Source organism: Lissotriton vulgaris, chromosome 3_1 (assembly GCF_964263255.1).
Source record: "Lissotriton vulgaris chromosome 3_1, aLisVul1.2, whole genome shotgun sequence".
In the NCBI taxonomy this organism is placed as follows: domain Eukaryota; kingdom Metazoa; phylum Chordata; class Amphibia; order Caudata; family Salamandridae; genus Lissotriton; species Lissotriton vulgaris.
In genome coordinates, this window is record NC_141689.1 from 841377031 (window position 1) to 841391667 (window position 14637).

Here is a 14637-nt window from a genome sequence, read left to right on the forward strand (position 1 = left end):
CGTGTCAGGAGAACCCGGAGTATCTGTAATCGGAGCTCCATAGGTTCGGGGGTCTGACCAGTCGCAGGGTTTAGATCCTGGGCTGGGGTTCCAGGTTCAGGGGTCGTCCGACCTGGAGGGTGGGGCACTTGTAATCGAGGACCCTACCAGTTTGACTCTCAGGGGTACTTCTCCGGGTAGGAGGGTGCAGAACTCTGGGAAGGGGTGTGGAGGGAGGAAGGACTCTCCTCTGGCACCTGCCCAGCCACAGGGCGTAGATCCTGGACTGGGGTGCCAGTTTCAGGGGTTACCTGACCTGGCGGGTGGGACGTCTGTCAACAGTGTCCCCCTGGATTTGACTCTCAGGGGTACTTCGCCTGGTAGGAGGGTGCCGAACTCTGGGAGGGGGTGCGGAGGGAGGAAGGACTCTCCTCATGCCCCGGCTCAGCCACATGGCATGGATCCTGGGTTGGGTGGCCAGGTTCGGAGGTTGCCAGACCTGGCAGGTGGGACATCTGTAATCAGAGTCCCCCTGGATTGGACTCTCAGGGGTACTACTCCAGTTAGGAGGGTGCGGAACTCTGGGAGGGGGTGCAGGGGGAGGGAGGACTCGCCTCTGTCACCGGTTCAACCTGAGGGTTTTGACTCCAGGTTGGGTAGAGAGTGGTGTTCTGAGGGTGTCCTGTGTAGGAGGAGGGGGCGGAACCCTAGAAGGAGAGGTAGGGGGAGGAGAGGCTCTCCCCTGGTGGCTGGTCAGCCTGAGGGTTCGGACCCCAGGTGGGAGGACCAGTGGCAGTTTGGTCGGAGGAGAGTGGTCAAAGGGTACTACGGGCCTGAGGCTAAAGCCTCCCACTCTGTGAGAGAGCAAGGGCCAGAGACTTCTGGATGGCCTAGAGGCCATTCCAGGCCACATTCCACCAGAGAACACCAGTGGGGTGGTTTGATTGGTGAAGGGAGGGTTGAGCGAGGGAACCATCGGGTTCCAGAGTGGGGAAGAAACTGCAGGTGCTCTTGTAGTTGCGGGCATGCATGCACCTTTTTCCACCCCAATCAGGGAAGCCCATCAAGGCAATGATTGGTCTACCCTGGCTTTTGGCTGGGGGGAGTTGTATTGGATTTGGCCCTTTTCCCCCAAATTGTTTCGCTTTTCACCCCCCTAATTTCAGGATGTCTCCCCCATGATAAAGGTCACTGTATCGGCATGTGAGGTATAAGATGCCCTGTGTAATGTGATATTGTCATGCAATGGTGTGTACACTTATTTTCCCCCATGGTGTAAAATGTACCCTGTTGAAGTGCTATTTTTAAAATGGATGCCATGGCTGTGCGTTGTGCCACCTGACTGCAATAGGTTAGCGGTCTAGATGTTGGGTACCCAGCCAACCCCTGCTTTTGGAGGGAAAGCCTGGCACCCAGGGTGCTCTACTCCTCCCCCTGAGCCAGTTTGAACCGGTTCCCCAGAGAATTCCAGAAGCTGCTGGCACTGTCTGGGAGGTGGGGTGAGGAGGGTATAAATAAGGTGGATGTGCCGCCATATACTGAGACAGAGCTGGGACAGGAACGTGAGGGGACCTGCTGCCAGGAGAGACCGCCACTTGGGCCTGTGTGCTGGACCCTGCACCCATCCATCACCCCTCTACTGTCCCCAGGGCTAGTGGAAGCCCCACTTCAGGAGTTTAGGCTGCTGTTCATGAGGAAGGCCAGGCTGCAGTGGGGATGGTGAAAGCCTACCGCCCTGTTTTGATGAAGCCCCCACTTACTGTTCACCTGGCCCAGTAGTGCCTACTGCTCTGTCCCCCGGCCCCCTGAAGAAGAAGGGCCCTCCTAGATCCCTGAGGCTGGTAGACCTGGCACCACGCAAGCGCTGCACCTAAAAGCACCTAGAAGGGAAGGAGCATCTTGGACCCCCCCAGGAGGTGAGGAGTGTTACCCTGGGGCTTGCTGCTGGGACTGTCGGTCCCCCTTTCTCTGTGCGCCTGGAAGTGTTAGGCCTAGAGGAAGCGCTGTGTGCCAAAGCGCTATGATCTGGGAAGCGCTGTGCTGTTAAGGAAACTGATTGCCTGGCCTCAGAGAATGGGCTGCCTGCTAAGCGCTCTCTCCTCTTAGCGCTAGCACCCTGAACAGCTGTCTGCCCCTTGAGCTGCTATCACGTTCCAGCGCTGTCTTTACCTGTGCCCCTGGGCCCAGCCTCCTGGGGGCTGCATTGGGAAGGACTTGTCTGTAAACACCGCCGCAGCCCTGGTCATCGGAGTGACTCTGAAGCGCTTCACCTCTGAGAGCACTGCCGATAGCACCGGTGCAGCCCTGGTCCCCTCGGTGTGCCGATTACGTGCTGTGCCCCGAAAAACTGTTGCTGCTTCAAAGCGCTGCTGCGCCTTCGCAGCGCTACTGGAGGAAATCACTGCTGCAGCCCGGGAGCCTTCTGGGCCTCATCCTCACCGTCGCGCCCCCGGCGCTTCCTCGGTGGTGCCAGCGCTGCCTCCATCAACCCCCTCGGCAGCCCCCTGAGCCAGGAGAGGGCCGCCGCTACATTCTACAAGGCCGCGTGAGGCCCAAAGCCGTCTCCCGCATCACGTGATGGCGGACGCATTGTCATGAGCCCGCCCCCGCCAGTTCTGCTGCCTGATTGGTTGGCAGGCCAAGCCCCTTTCCAGGGAGCCTCTGATTGGCTTAGGGGCCCAGCCCACAACATCTCCGCTCGATCATTGGTAGAGGCTGCTGGACCTCATCCTCGCCGCACCCCCGACCGGTCCCGAGGCAAGAGGAGTCATCGGGAGGCCCGGGACCGGTCCCCAAGCAGCACGGAGGCTGAGAGAACCGGCGAGGGGGCTCCCCTGTCAGCGAGGGCCCTCCCTTTGCCTCGAGCCGCCAGACGCCACAAGGGCCCGAGAAGGTAGAGCCCTGGAGGAGGGCTCGAGGAGGCCCCAAGATCGCCCCTCCCCTGGGGGAGACTGTTGTTGGGTCCCCGTTGGCCCCAGTTAGGCCATATAGTTTTGTGGACTGGGCAAGAGCCCGAACTAGAGCTTGGGAAACTGCCATAGGGCCCCGTTGGCCCCAGTGGTATTACTGAGGTTGCTGAACTGGGCCGGAACACCGTCGGAACATTTGTAGACTGCCAATGGGGTTGAGTTGATGGTTTATGCCCCATGTTAGAGGTGTTGAGGCTAATGGGATGCCCACCTGGTTATGGTTGTGGATAACGCTTTTACGCTTAGTGGTCTATGCTATGTCTGAACCCTGCCATGTTACCTGTGCTTTAAAGGAGTGGTTTACTTATGCTCCACCAATGACCAGCTGCCAGATGGCGTGTTAGGCTCCTGTGTTCCACCTATATGATGGTGCCCATGTTAAATGTGTATACCTAATGTGCAGGAGAGCATCTTGTATACCTGCAGAAAGTTACGCCCAGGGTGTTTAGGCTGTCCTTATGGTGGGTGTTCCTGCCTGATGTTACTACTGATGTTTTAGGCCTGATGTTAAAGAGTTACGCCTATTGGTTGATTTTATGCTGATGCTACGCATGACGGGTCTTCACGCCAATTTTTTTTATTTTACGCTTACAGCCTACTACTAAGGTGATACCAAGGATTAATGCCTGTGTTTGCCCTGCAATATTGACCCTGAGGTTTCATGCCATGAAAACACTTTGTTTTATTTCAGCCCTGGACACTAATGGACTTACTTACCTTTTTCTTTTCCCATTTTCCTTGTAAATAATCCCCCTGGTATCCATTGCCCTGGCATCTGTGGCTCCCCATTGTGATTACTGTGTCTTACTTTTGCAGGTTGGAGACAATACATGAGTTATTCATTTACTTCCAACCCTGTGTCGTGTCTCTTTTGTGGTGTGCCTGGTGTGTCTTCTGTGGGTACTGCGTGGATGCTTCACACATGTCCTCAGGAGTTTGGCCTGCCCGCTCTGCTCCATGCTACCCCCTGTAGAATTGGCAACCCCATTTCTAATACCAGGCCTAACCCTTCCCTTTCTGTGCACATTAGTCACCCTATAGAAGGCCCAAGGTACCCCCTTGGGCAGGGTTCAGTGTATGTAAAAGGTAGAGCATGTACTTGTGCAGGTCTGGTAGTGAATTACAGCCATTTTCGTTTTTTCACTGCTGCAAGGCTATCTTGCTCCGTTGGCTATCATGGGGGATGCTGGCTACAGTGGCTACCAGCATATCTTCCCATAGGAACAAGATAGGACATAAAAGTCTGGTATCCCTGAACTCAGAATTTAATAACACATCTTTTAGGAAAGGTTGTTTTTAAATCCTGTGTTTGAGAACAGCACTTTTAGAAAGTAGCTGTTCTCTTGTCTGACCCTTCTGTGTGCCTTGGCCTGTTTGTGAATTGACTGTCTAGTTTGAGAGTGACAGGGGCTGGGGAGCCCCCAGGAGGCTGGCTGGGTCAGCCCTAGGCTAATTGACTGCATTTGCAACTTGAGTGGTGGTAGGAGATAGCACCTTGGCCTGAATAGGACTGTGCCTGCCTTCCACAATGCTGGATCCACCTCCTGCTGGGCGGCTGACGACCCTGCCCCTCACTCCGAAAGGAAAGGAGAAGCCAGGAAAAACAAAGTGCTCAAGGAACACCCAGAACTGGTTCAGACGGGGCTCAGAGCCCTCCTGCACAAAGGGAACAAAGACTTTTAGGGGTATAAGTACAGGACCCCCGACTACAGAAAATTAGATCATCCTGGAATCGAGAAGGAACCTCTGCCAAGGAGAAAGCTGAAACTGAAGAAGGAAGACTGTTCTGCTCTGCCAAGGAGAGGGGAAGGACTTTGCTTTGTGCTGTGTCCTCTTGCTTGAAGGAATCTCCAAGGGCCTGAGAGGGAGCTGACTCCCTGTTATGAAGTCCCAGGAACAAAAGGACTTCACCCCCAGCTTCCCTGAACTCTACTGAGAGAGTGATGTCCTTCCTGGAGTACGTGGCCCATGTGTGGTGCCTCTAGAAGTTGTTTGTGTGTTGGGAAGCTGGAAACCAAGCTTTTAAAGACTTTCTGCAAGCTTTGTCACATCGCTCGCTTGCGGAGCGCATCCCCGACAGTGCGAGGAAATTCCTGCTACTATGAAGGTCGAGATCACCGCAGCACCTGTTGCCTCTGCCAGAGCCGTCGCATCATTCATTTGCGAGACGCACCAGACCGGTGCGGGAAGATTACCATCGCTGCGATTGTCATCGCAGAGCCTGTGAGCTGGGTGAGATCGCCGCACCGCTTGCTTGCGGACCGCATCACGTCAATGCGAGTGTCGTCGCAGAAGCCATCGCATTGAGGAGCTGCGAGAGAGACACCACCGCTGGTCCGCGCATCATCGTCCCAGAGATCAGCGCAACTCCAAAGATCATCACATCGTGCCTTTGTGAGAGAAAACTTCCTACGGAACCTACTCACCGGAATCCATACAAGTCCGCCTTCCTCCCCTTACAGACCGGATTCGTGTAACACGCCCGCTGCTGCAGCGGGGTTGTCGCATCGCCTCCCCAGGGTCTCAGGAGCAACGCATCGCTTATTTTCCACTGCACCAGCTTCTGCTTTGGAACTTTGTCGCTTTTAAAAGGTACTGTTCGCAAACGTGACGCAACTGTGAACTTTTCACGCAACTGAGGATTAATTTATCTCAACCGTAAGAACTCTTTTGCAACCATATTCTTGAACTGTGTATGTTGGATTTTTGTCATATTGGTCTTGTGTAGTTTAGATTAAATACCTTTATCTCACTAAACTGTTGTGGAGTCAGTTTGTGGTGTTTTCACTGTGTTACTGTGAGTGCTGGTACAAATACTTCACACATTGCTTTTGGATGATCCTGACTGCTTGTGCCAAGCTACCAAGGGGGTGAGTAGAGGTTATCTAAAGAGTGTTTCCTCCTTACCCTGACTAGAAGCAAGGGTCCCTATTTGGACAGTGGTACCTTCCTCTGCCAATTAGAGACCCCAGTTCTAACACATGCCCTGAAAAAAACATATAATCAAATTGCCTTGTCCCCTGAATCACTAAAACTCACTACATTGGTGACCGCCTATGGGGCGTACAAGTACATGAGGTTGCCCTTTTGTCTGGCGTCTTCCGCCATTGTGTCAATCTCATTGATAGCTTACATGGGGACATTGCTGGTGTGCAGGCATATCAGGATGACATTTTGGTTTACGCCAAGTATTTGTGTGAACATAACATTTTGAGGAAAGGTTTCACTATTTTGCTGGAGAGAGGCATGACCATTAGGATGGGAAAATGTTAATTTTTCAGTGAACGAGTAGGAATATTTGGGTCACATGATCAGTAGTAATGGCATTAGTCCCAAGATATCACCTGTCAAAAACGGATGTACCATGTTACAACGCATACCATTACAACTACCTACTATTACAACGCTACCATTACAACGCATACCATTACAACGCATAGCGCTTAGAGGTGCTGGATAGTGGTAAGTATAATTTACTATTCCAACTCCAGTCCCCGTGGACACTAGGGAAGGTGTTGGATAGTAAATTATACTTATTCCCTATCCTAGAGCGCCCCCCAGCGCAATGCGTTGTAATGGTATGCGTTGTAAAAGTTGCGTTGTAACAGTAGGTAGTTGTAAAAGTTGCGTTGTAACAGGTGTATACCGTCAAAAACATTAGTTAAGCTAAAGCTCCAGCAGATAAGGATGCTTTGCTGTCATCCCTGGGGCTAGCAGAATAATATACCAGTTTTGTGTCTGGATATGCCCATTTTGTGGAACCACTGAGGTTGTTGCACAGAAAGGGACACACTTTTGTGTGGTCATATGAACAGAATAAGGCTTTCAAGAAAGTTAAATAGGCAATTGTTATTGAACCAGCTCGTAGTGCTTTTTGCGAGAACCGCACATTTCTCATCACCGCTGATGCCAGTGCCCAGGGCTTAGGGGTGATTCTCAGTCGGAAAGCTATATGCTGTTGCGTCTAGGGCCTTGAGACCTTATGAGCAACTGTACAGCACCATGGAGAAGGATGCATTAGCTTGTGTTTGGGCTGTTATTAAATTTAATTCACATATATAGGGCAAATTTTGAATTAGTCACTATTCACAAACCTTTGGTGCATGTCTCTTCAAATTGTTTGCGCTCCAATATGTCCACTAAGCTTACCAGACTTATCTTCAAACTTCAGGAATAAAATGTTGTTGTTAGTCACATTCCTGGTGGCAAGAATCATTTGTGCTGAGTGACTGTTTATCCCGCATGGCACTTGACTGTGATGAAGATGATCCTATTGATAATGTTGAATGTGTTGCTCTCATTGATGCCCTTTCTGAATACCAGTTGGTTGTATGTGAACATGATTGGTCTGAAGACTCATGAGATGATCCCATGTTAGGCAAAGTAGTTGATCACATTGTGCAAGGTTGCCCTGACGTTAGTATTTTGGTGGTGGATTTGAGAACCTTGCACAAATTTCTGTAGAATTATCGGTTGAAATGGCATTGTTCTGAGGGGGGACACATTTGTGCTACCTGCAAATGTACGCAAAGTCATTATCTCCCAAGCACATGCTGAGCACCTGGGCAGAATTAAAACATGTATGATATTCAAACAGCACACTGATGGCCTGCCCTTTATAGTCAATTCAAGACCATGAATGTTAAATGGCTTCTATCTGATATGCATTGGAGAAGTTTACATGTCAAATTCGATCCTACTCCTTTCCCTGAGAAGGCTTGGGATAAATTAGGCTTGAATTGATCAGGCCCCTACTCTAATTTACTTTGTAACATGAAGTATACCAGCCTACTCATTGACTATTACTGTGGGTGTACCATGCGTTTGTAGGCTCACCTGATACCAAATCAGTTGTTACATTTTTTAAGCGAATGTCTCCGATGGAAGAAACTACCAGGTTTGTGATTACTGACAGTAGTGCCCATTTCATATCAGAAAACCTCTGTGAGTTTTATGAATTGGAAGCAACTCAAAGGTGCTTTATACACCCCATCTTCAAATAGTATATTTAAGTGTGCCAACAGGAGCATGAAAAAGGTGTGCAAATAGCTTTAGAACCAGGTTTGAATGTTGAAACCTTTGTGAATCAAATAGTGTGGAGCTACAAAACATCTCTACACTGTACGTCTGGGATCACACCTTTCTCTTTACTCATAGGTAGAATGGTTCACATGTCTTTGTGTCCCTTGTGGTCGTGTGAGTGAATGCATGTTGAGGATGTAGTTTTGTCATACAGGAATGAAGTTGCTTCCAGAGTGTTTTTGCAGCAGGCTGGGACGAAGGTGAGTTGTGGCAGAAGTCACTTTAGTGGACTGTAGTGGACAGGCAACTGAGTGATAATCAAAAGTCCAATCAGGACCAAGAAAGGAGCTTCGAAGTTTTCAGTGCACATGCCGGTGGATAGAGTCAGCAAGGGAGTTGTTATTTTTGTAGCGAAAGGTTGGCGGAACAAGCAACAATTGGTCAAGTTAACTGCGGAACAGGTTGAAATTATGTCTAAAAAGAGAGATGGCATCATGAGTGCTGATTGGGTGCAATGGCTCCAACCCTCTGTTCAAACCCCAGGTGAAAGAAATACTTCTTTGGATTTCAACTAGAAAAGCTCTTGTGTAAGACAGAGTTTCTCCTATGGGCGCCAAGGTATGAGCTCGGTGGGTTCCAGTGCCAGGAGAATGTCAAAGAGGTTTGAAGAATTCTTGTTTTCCTGAGCAATTACACATATGTTGTTTTAGTTTCTTATTTTTGTTCTATTTCAGGTCGAATGGGGAGGAAGGTGTAATAAAATGCAATGTTTCTTTAAGGTTTTTATGATTCATCTTTCGATCTGTCAACAGCACATGTTATACATGCAGCTCGCTCGTGCTGTCTCTATATGCGCTCGTGGCATTATTGTAGAGTGCTATGTTTATCTTTGAATCTGTGCTTATGTCTTGTTGGCGCAGTGTAGTGTTTACTTTTAAATGTTCTCCATATGCACCTTGTGTGCATTGCTGATGACATCACTGATGACATCTCAATATATGTATATATATATATATATATATATATATATATATATATATATATATATATATATATATATATCCAGAACACAAAGTTGCCTGTTGAAGAAGGGCCCACAAGCAGGTAAGGATTCAGCTCAAAACATCTTTATTGGAGGTTGGTTGTGACAGAAGATCAAAGCGCTGCTTCGCGTTCAGATAACCAGCCCGACGCGTTTCGTGCGTGAGCACTTAATCATGGGCTGCCGGTTGTCAGGTGTGAGGCAACAGTCGTTTCTTAAAACCACATTGTCAATTTGCAGTCACCGCCCTTGTGGGCGTAGCTCCTCACGGAGCATTGTGGTCTTCGTGGTTCCAAAGTTTTACCCGAGTGGGTCTCCGTGCCTCTCACCATGAAATATTGTCCAATGAAATGCCCAGTGGTTCGCTCCGCCACGCTGAGCCTTCGCACATCACCTTTGCACCTCCAAAAATTGGCTCCTGCTACCCACGCTGCCTCGTAGTTAAACGCTGCTGCAGGACTGGAAAACCAGCAGGGCTCCTTCTGCGACTCAGGCCAGCCGCTTAAACATCCAGAACACAAAGTTGCCTGTTGAAGAAGGGCCCATATATATATATATATATTGTTTCAGCGATCTTTTCTTATATCAAAAGATACTCGGACACCTTCCTTCTGCAAAAAACGATTTATTGCGGCAAACAAACAACGCGTTTCGGCGGTTAAGCCTGGATCACGTTCGAGAGCCTCAGTGCACGTAATCAATTTAAATCAAACAGTGTACACTAATACCAACATAGACATAGGACTCTTGAATATGTGCTGTACTAGGTGAGGGTAAACCTGTCGGCCATTTTAGAAAGGTCAAATACTGGTGGGAACAGATAATAATAACAGTGGGAAGTTGATCTAGACCGAGACATAAAGCTACAATGCATCCACTTCAGTTCTAAATTTATTGCGCCCATGTGGGCTAATGTTCTTAAATAATGTAAGCAACATAATTTACACATTTATCAGCGCTTCCCCACTCGTGTTGTTCCTTCAATAATGTGAAGACATCCTTTGTTTGCAGCTATCGTGTTTCATAGCACGTATCGATATTTTACAACTTTCATGGCTGCTTATTCACAATGAGTCTCATAGGGGATGGTTCAATACCATTCCTCCAAAGTTCATTCCGCCCAAGTGGGCTCCGCATACGTAAAATTTCATATACATTATTGTACCGACATTTGCACTGGTAGTGTGTATGCAAGCTGCCAAAATATGGTTGTTATTACTTCAAATATCAACAGAAAGGACATCATCATGTAAGTGCTGTCCAAAAGTCCAGCCCATGTGGGCTAGATCAGAAATGTTGCTAAGAAACATTGTTGATAGTAGATACATGTTATGCATCATGGAGCTTCACCATCCGTCTGCACAGTCTGTGGCCATAATATTCTACTACCTACAGCACCTATAAGAGTAAAAGGTTTAAAATTATTGGATACCCTGACTGTGATATTGTTTCAATCGTGGAGAGAATATATATATATATATGTGTGTGTGTGTGTGTGTGTGTGTATTGTATATATGTAGAGAGAGAGAGGGAAAGAAAGAAAGAGAGTGCAAAGTAAAGTACATCAATGCTTAACTATATTTACATATCCTGGAGATAGTAGAGTCTTCAGCAATTTGGCCATACTATCATACTACAACTTCTTGCTGTCTAACATGAATATCACCAGGGTGGTGAGTGAGGGCTTCTAATAATTCCCTGCAAGACTTCCAATGCGAACCTTATAGGAAGTTCTTCATCTCTGAACCTGTGCTAATTTTGTGTGTTATTTTTTGACACTCTCTTGCTGTTTACCTACGATTGCCTGGGGGACTGAGGGTGTCCCTTCTTCCCTCTCTCTCTTGTTGTTACTACTAACATGAATATATACTTTCCTTATTCACTGAAGTAAGTACCCAATGCTACCTGCTTCCCTATCATGTCAGTTGTCTATTTTCATAAAAGCCAGTTTTTACACTCTGCTTTTTGAGAAACAAATTAACCAGCAATAGGAGATTTATTTCTATAGACAAACTTAATGTAACTGTGCCTAGAAATAGAAAAGAAAAAAAGTATGTTCTCTATTTGAATTAACATAGGGATTCATATTTTAGACACATCGTTGCTAAATGATAATTTGCATGCACAGTGCTAAATCTAGCACAGCCTTTGCAGCTGTTGTTTGACACATTCCCTTCAAATGGAAATTATTACAGCAAAAAATAAAAGTGGATAAACTAAATTGGATTAAAGTACTTAATTGCTAAATAATTAGTAAAATTAAGCTGCTTAGTGGATCTGAATTTCAGCAGTTTCTTTTTGTTTGCTGTTAATACACAGTAACAGGAGGCAACAGGGTCACATCTCATCCACTTTTTGTTGAGAAAAGTCACTGCTACCGCAATGTAGGTTATAAGTTCACATTGTAAAGCTGAGGAGCCTGGTATCCGCATGGCATGCATGTATCCATCCAAATGTCAAAACTGAAATTCCTCTTTGGGTGAAATGCTATACCATCTATACTTTCAAACACAACAATACACTCAGAAAAGAGCAAAGAGGTAATATAAAATTAACTTCATAAAAAATATACAATGTATTCAAGTAAATATTAAACACACAGAGTATCCCATCATCAATATATAATTGATAAAGATATACAGTTATACAAAGTAAAATCGCACAAATATAAAAACACAAAAGTGGGAGACAAAAAATAAGGAATGAATATATCCTATTGTTATGAGATAAATACAGTAGTCGAAACTCAATCACACTGACATCTATATCACTTGTAGTCAGAGTTGTTACTTCATAGACTTAACGTATTTCAACTCAGAAAAAAGCATCAATGCGTTTCGGTAGGCGCGTATTTAAATGGCCAACACCTTCTTCAGGATATAATATTTGAATCCCACAAATACATATGATCTGAAATACAAGAACAATAAACAACAGAAGATACAAATTACAACATTTTTTATCAATTAAAACATTATCAAAATAGAATTCATACTTTTACAAATCCTCAACGCTCCATACTTTATAATCTCCAGTCACATACAAAATTCATATATTCTAATCTTATTACCACATGATAATGAATTTTTTATATAAATGCATAAGGTTAAACAACCTACAATGGCTGACCTAAGTTACATACCTAACTTTACAATGAGGTCAGTAACCCGCACAATGTATACACATCTTTGGCACTTTTCATATACTCATGCTACAGGAACTCTTTCTCCAATGATCCTGTCATATTCAAATTTAGACATAGTTATTATTGCCAGTAAGTATTGCCATATACTGCTCACAATCTGTGCGCTAAAGCTAGATATGGATACTGAATAAAGATGCCTATTAGCTGCTATTTTTAAATCGTAGTTAACATGTAATTACCTTGTTAAGGGTCACACAGGATCTCACGCTCTCCGAGCTTTCACTGCGGTACCACTTTATGGCTATCTAGGTTTCAGAAAGATGACATTAGAATATTATTCTAGTATGGACCGATCTATAATGCATGTATATGATCACACATCGTTATTGCACACACCTTTATTCCAATAGTCTGTTCATCTGTTTATTTCCACGGTTACTTGGAAGGTTATGATTCATCATTTGAACAATCTGAACCACCAATATTTGATCTGAAATATAAAGCAGACTGTATGTCTACAACTAAGTTAACCAGCCTTCTAATGGGCTTATTATGTTTGCAGCGGTAGGGATTGCATCGTTTTGTCAACATTGTCTATTGCACAAAATGTGAGCAACACCCATATCTGTGTTAATCTTATCCAAAGTAGCGTGTAGCGCACAGACGCTTAACATAGATATATTGGCAAGAAGACAAAGATAAAAGATAAAAGAAATCACATGCACATCCTATCTGTCGTGCTTATTGTACATAATACATGATAATGAGTACCACATGATAATATAGAGAATATAGAGAATATAGAGAACTCGCAACACTCCATCACGTGAAAATGAACAATAAGAATAAGGCTAATAATAAGAATAAGGCTAATAAGACAAATTCTCTTGTCCCAGTGGATTCACACATCACAAACATTTGAGTGATGGATTTATATTTCGCTAAAACAATGGTGACATTCAAAATCAATTTTCATTTCCGTATTTCCACCTATATATATTATAGTTGTGAAAACTGTCGGTCAATACAGGCTGTATATCCCACACTAAAAAGGCCATATAGTCCGAGTAGTGGATGGCATAGCGGGTTACGTCGTAGTCCAAACCACCTCGGACGCAAAACCGCCAGGGGTCTAAACGTAAAGACGAGAGAGATATGTATACCAAGTTAGAATCTTCTCTCATTTAAATTAGGGCTCACCTACACAGAAAGTAAATTTAAAGTATCTGTACTCATACCTGCTTAAGTCCAGGAGTGCGGGCAATAAGGGCGTTCGCCTCAAATAGTCTATAAAAAAAACGCCATTTTCGATTGGATTTAAATACCATCCCTGACGCCAAATTTGCATCCGGCGTCAGTCACTAACTTTCGGTTTTCATTAATCAATCCGGTTTCGAAAAGCTAGAGTGAAACTTGAACTTAAGGGTAATTAGAAGAAAGACTGTCACCTAATCGACTTTGTAGAAAACAGCTACGCTGAACCGAATTTGTTTACACAGAATAGCAAGCGATTTAAAAATTGACATGATATAATTCCTTTGGCCATCTGATTTTTCATTTAAGAATGAAGCATGATATATTGATGTATATAACAATACTACTCTATCCCCCACTGTACATGAGCGCACCTATGAGTATGTATCTAGTGTAATGATAACCCCGATAACCATTTGGTTAACCAATGTTCGCATTGTAGACCAATGCTTTCGGAAGTGAAAGCATTTCATAATTAAATTTGAAGAACATAAGTACTAACATCAGCTACTTTCTATCCATTGATTACAACAGGCCTTAATATTCTTTCGTCATGTATGCTGTAAAGACTTTGTGCAGATATCTGCATAGGTTAATAATCATACTGGGATAGTTCCTATTCCTAATTTTCCTAGAGACATATAGTACTTATAATATCTCAGTTCAATTCGTTATTAACAGCATCTTTAACATACCTTACATATTTATAGTTAATTCCATCTTGCAAACAATCAGCGGGTACATAATCTTAATTTATATCATGTCACACATTGGGGCCTCATATAGGTTTAAATAAACATATTAGAAGGCCTCAAATGGGTCTTTTCAGACGTTCCCATTCCTCTTTTGAGTTAAGACCATTCCTAACAGTATTGAGGTAGAAGATGTACCATTGCTCGCGCATTTTTCGTTTCGATTGCATATTTCCTCCTCTTTTACCAATTTTTATTTTCTCTGGAATAAACCACATGAAATCATTTTCACTGTGGCCCACCTCAAGAAAATGTGTCACCAATGGGGTTGTGATCTTTTTAGTCCTGATGGCGGACCTATGATCCTGAAACCTGACACTTACTTCCCTGCCTGTCTCCCCAACGTAGCCAAGGCCGCAGGGACATAATAAGAAATACACAACATCTTTGCTTTTATAGTTGTTCATAGTTTGGGATTTTAATACTAAACCATAATGTGATATTTCAGTGGTTTGTAGGCATTGTGGACAGATG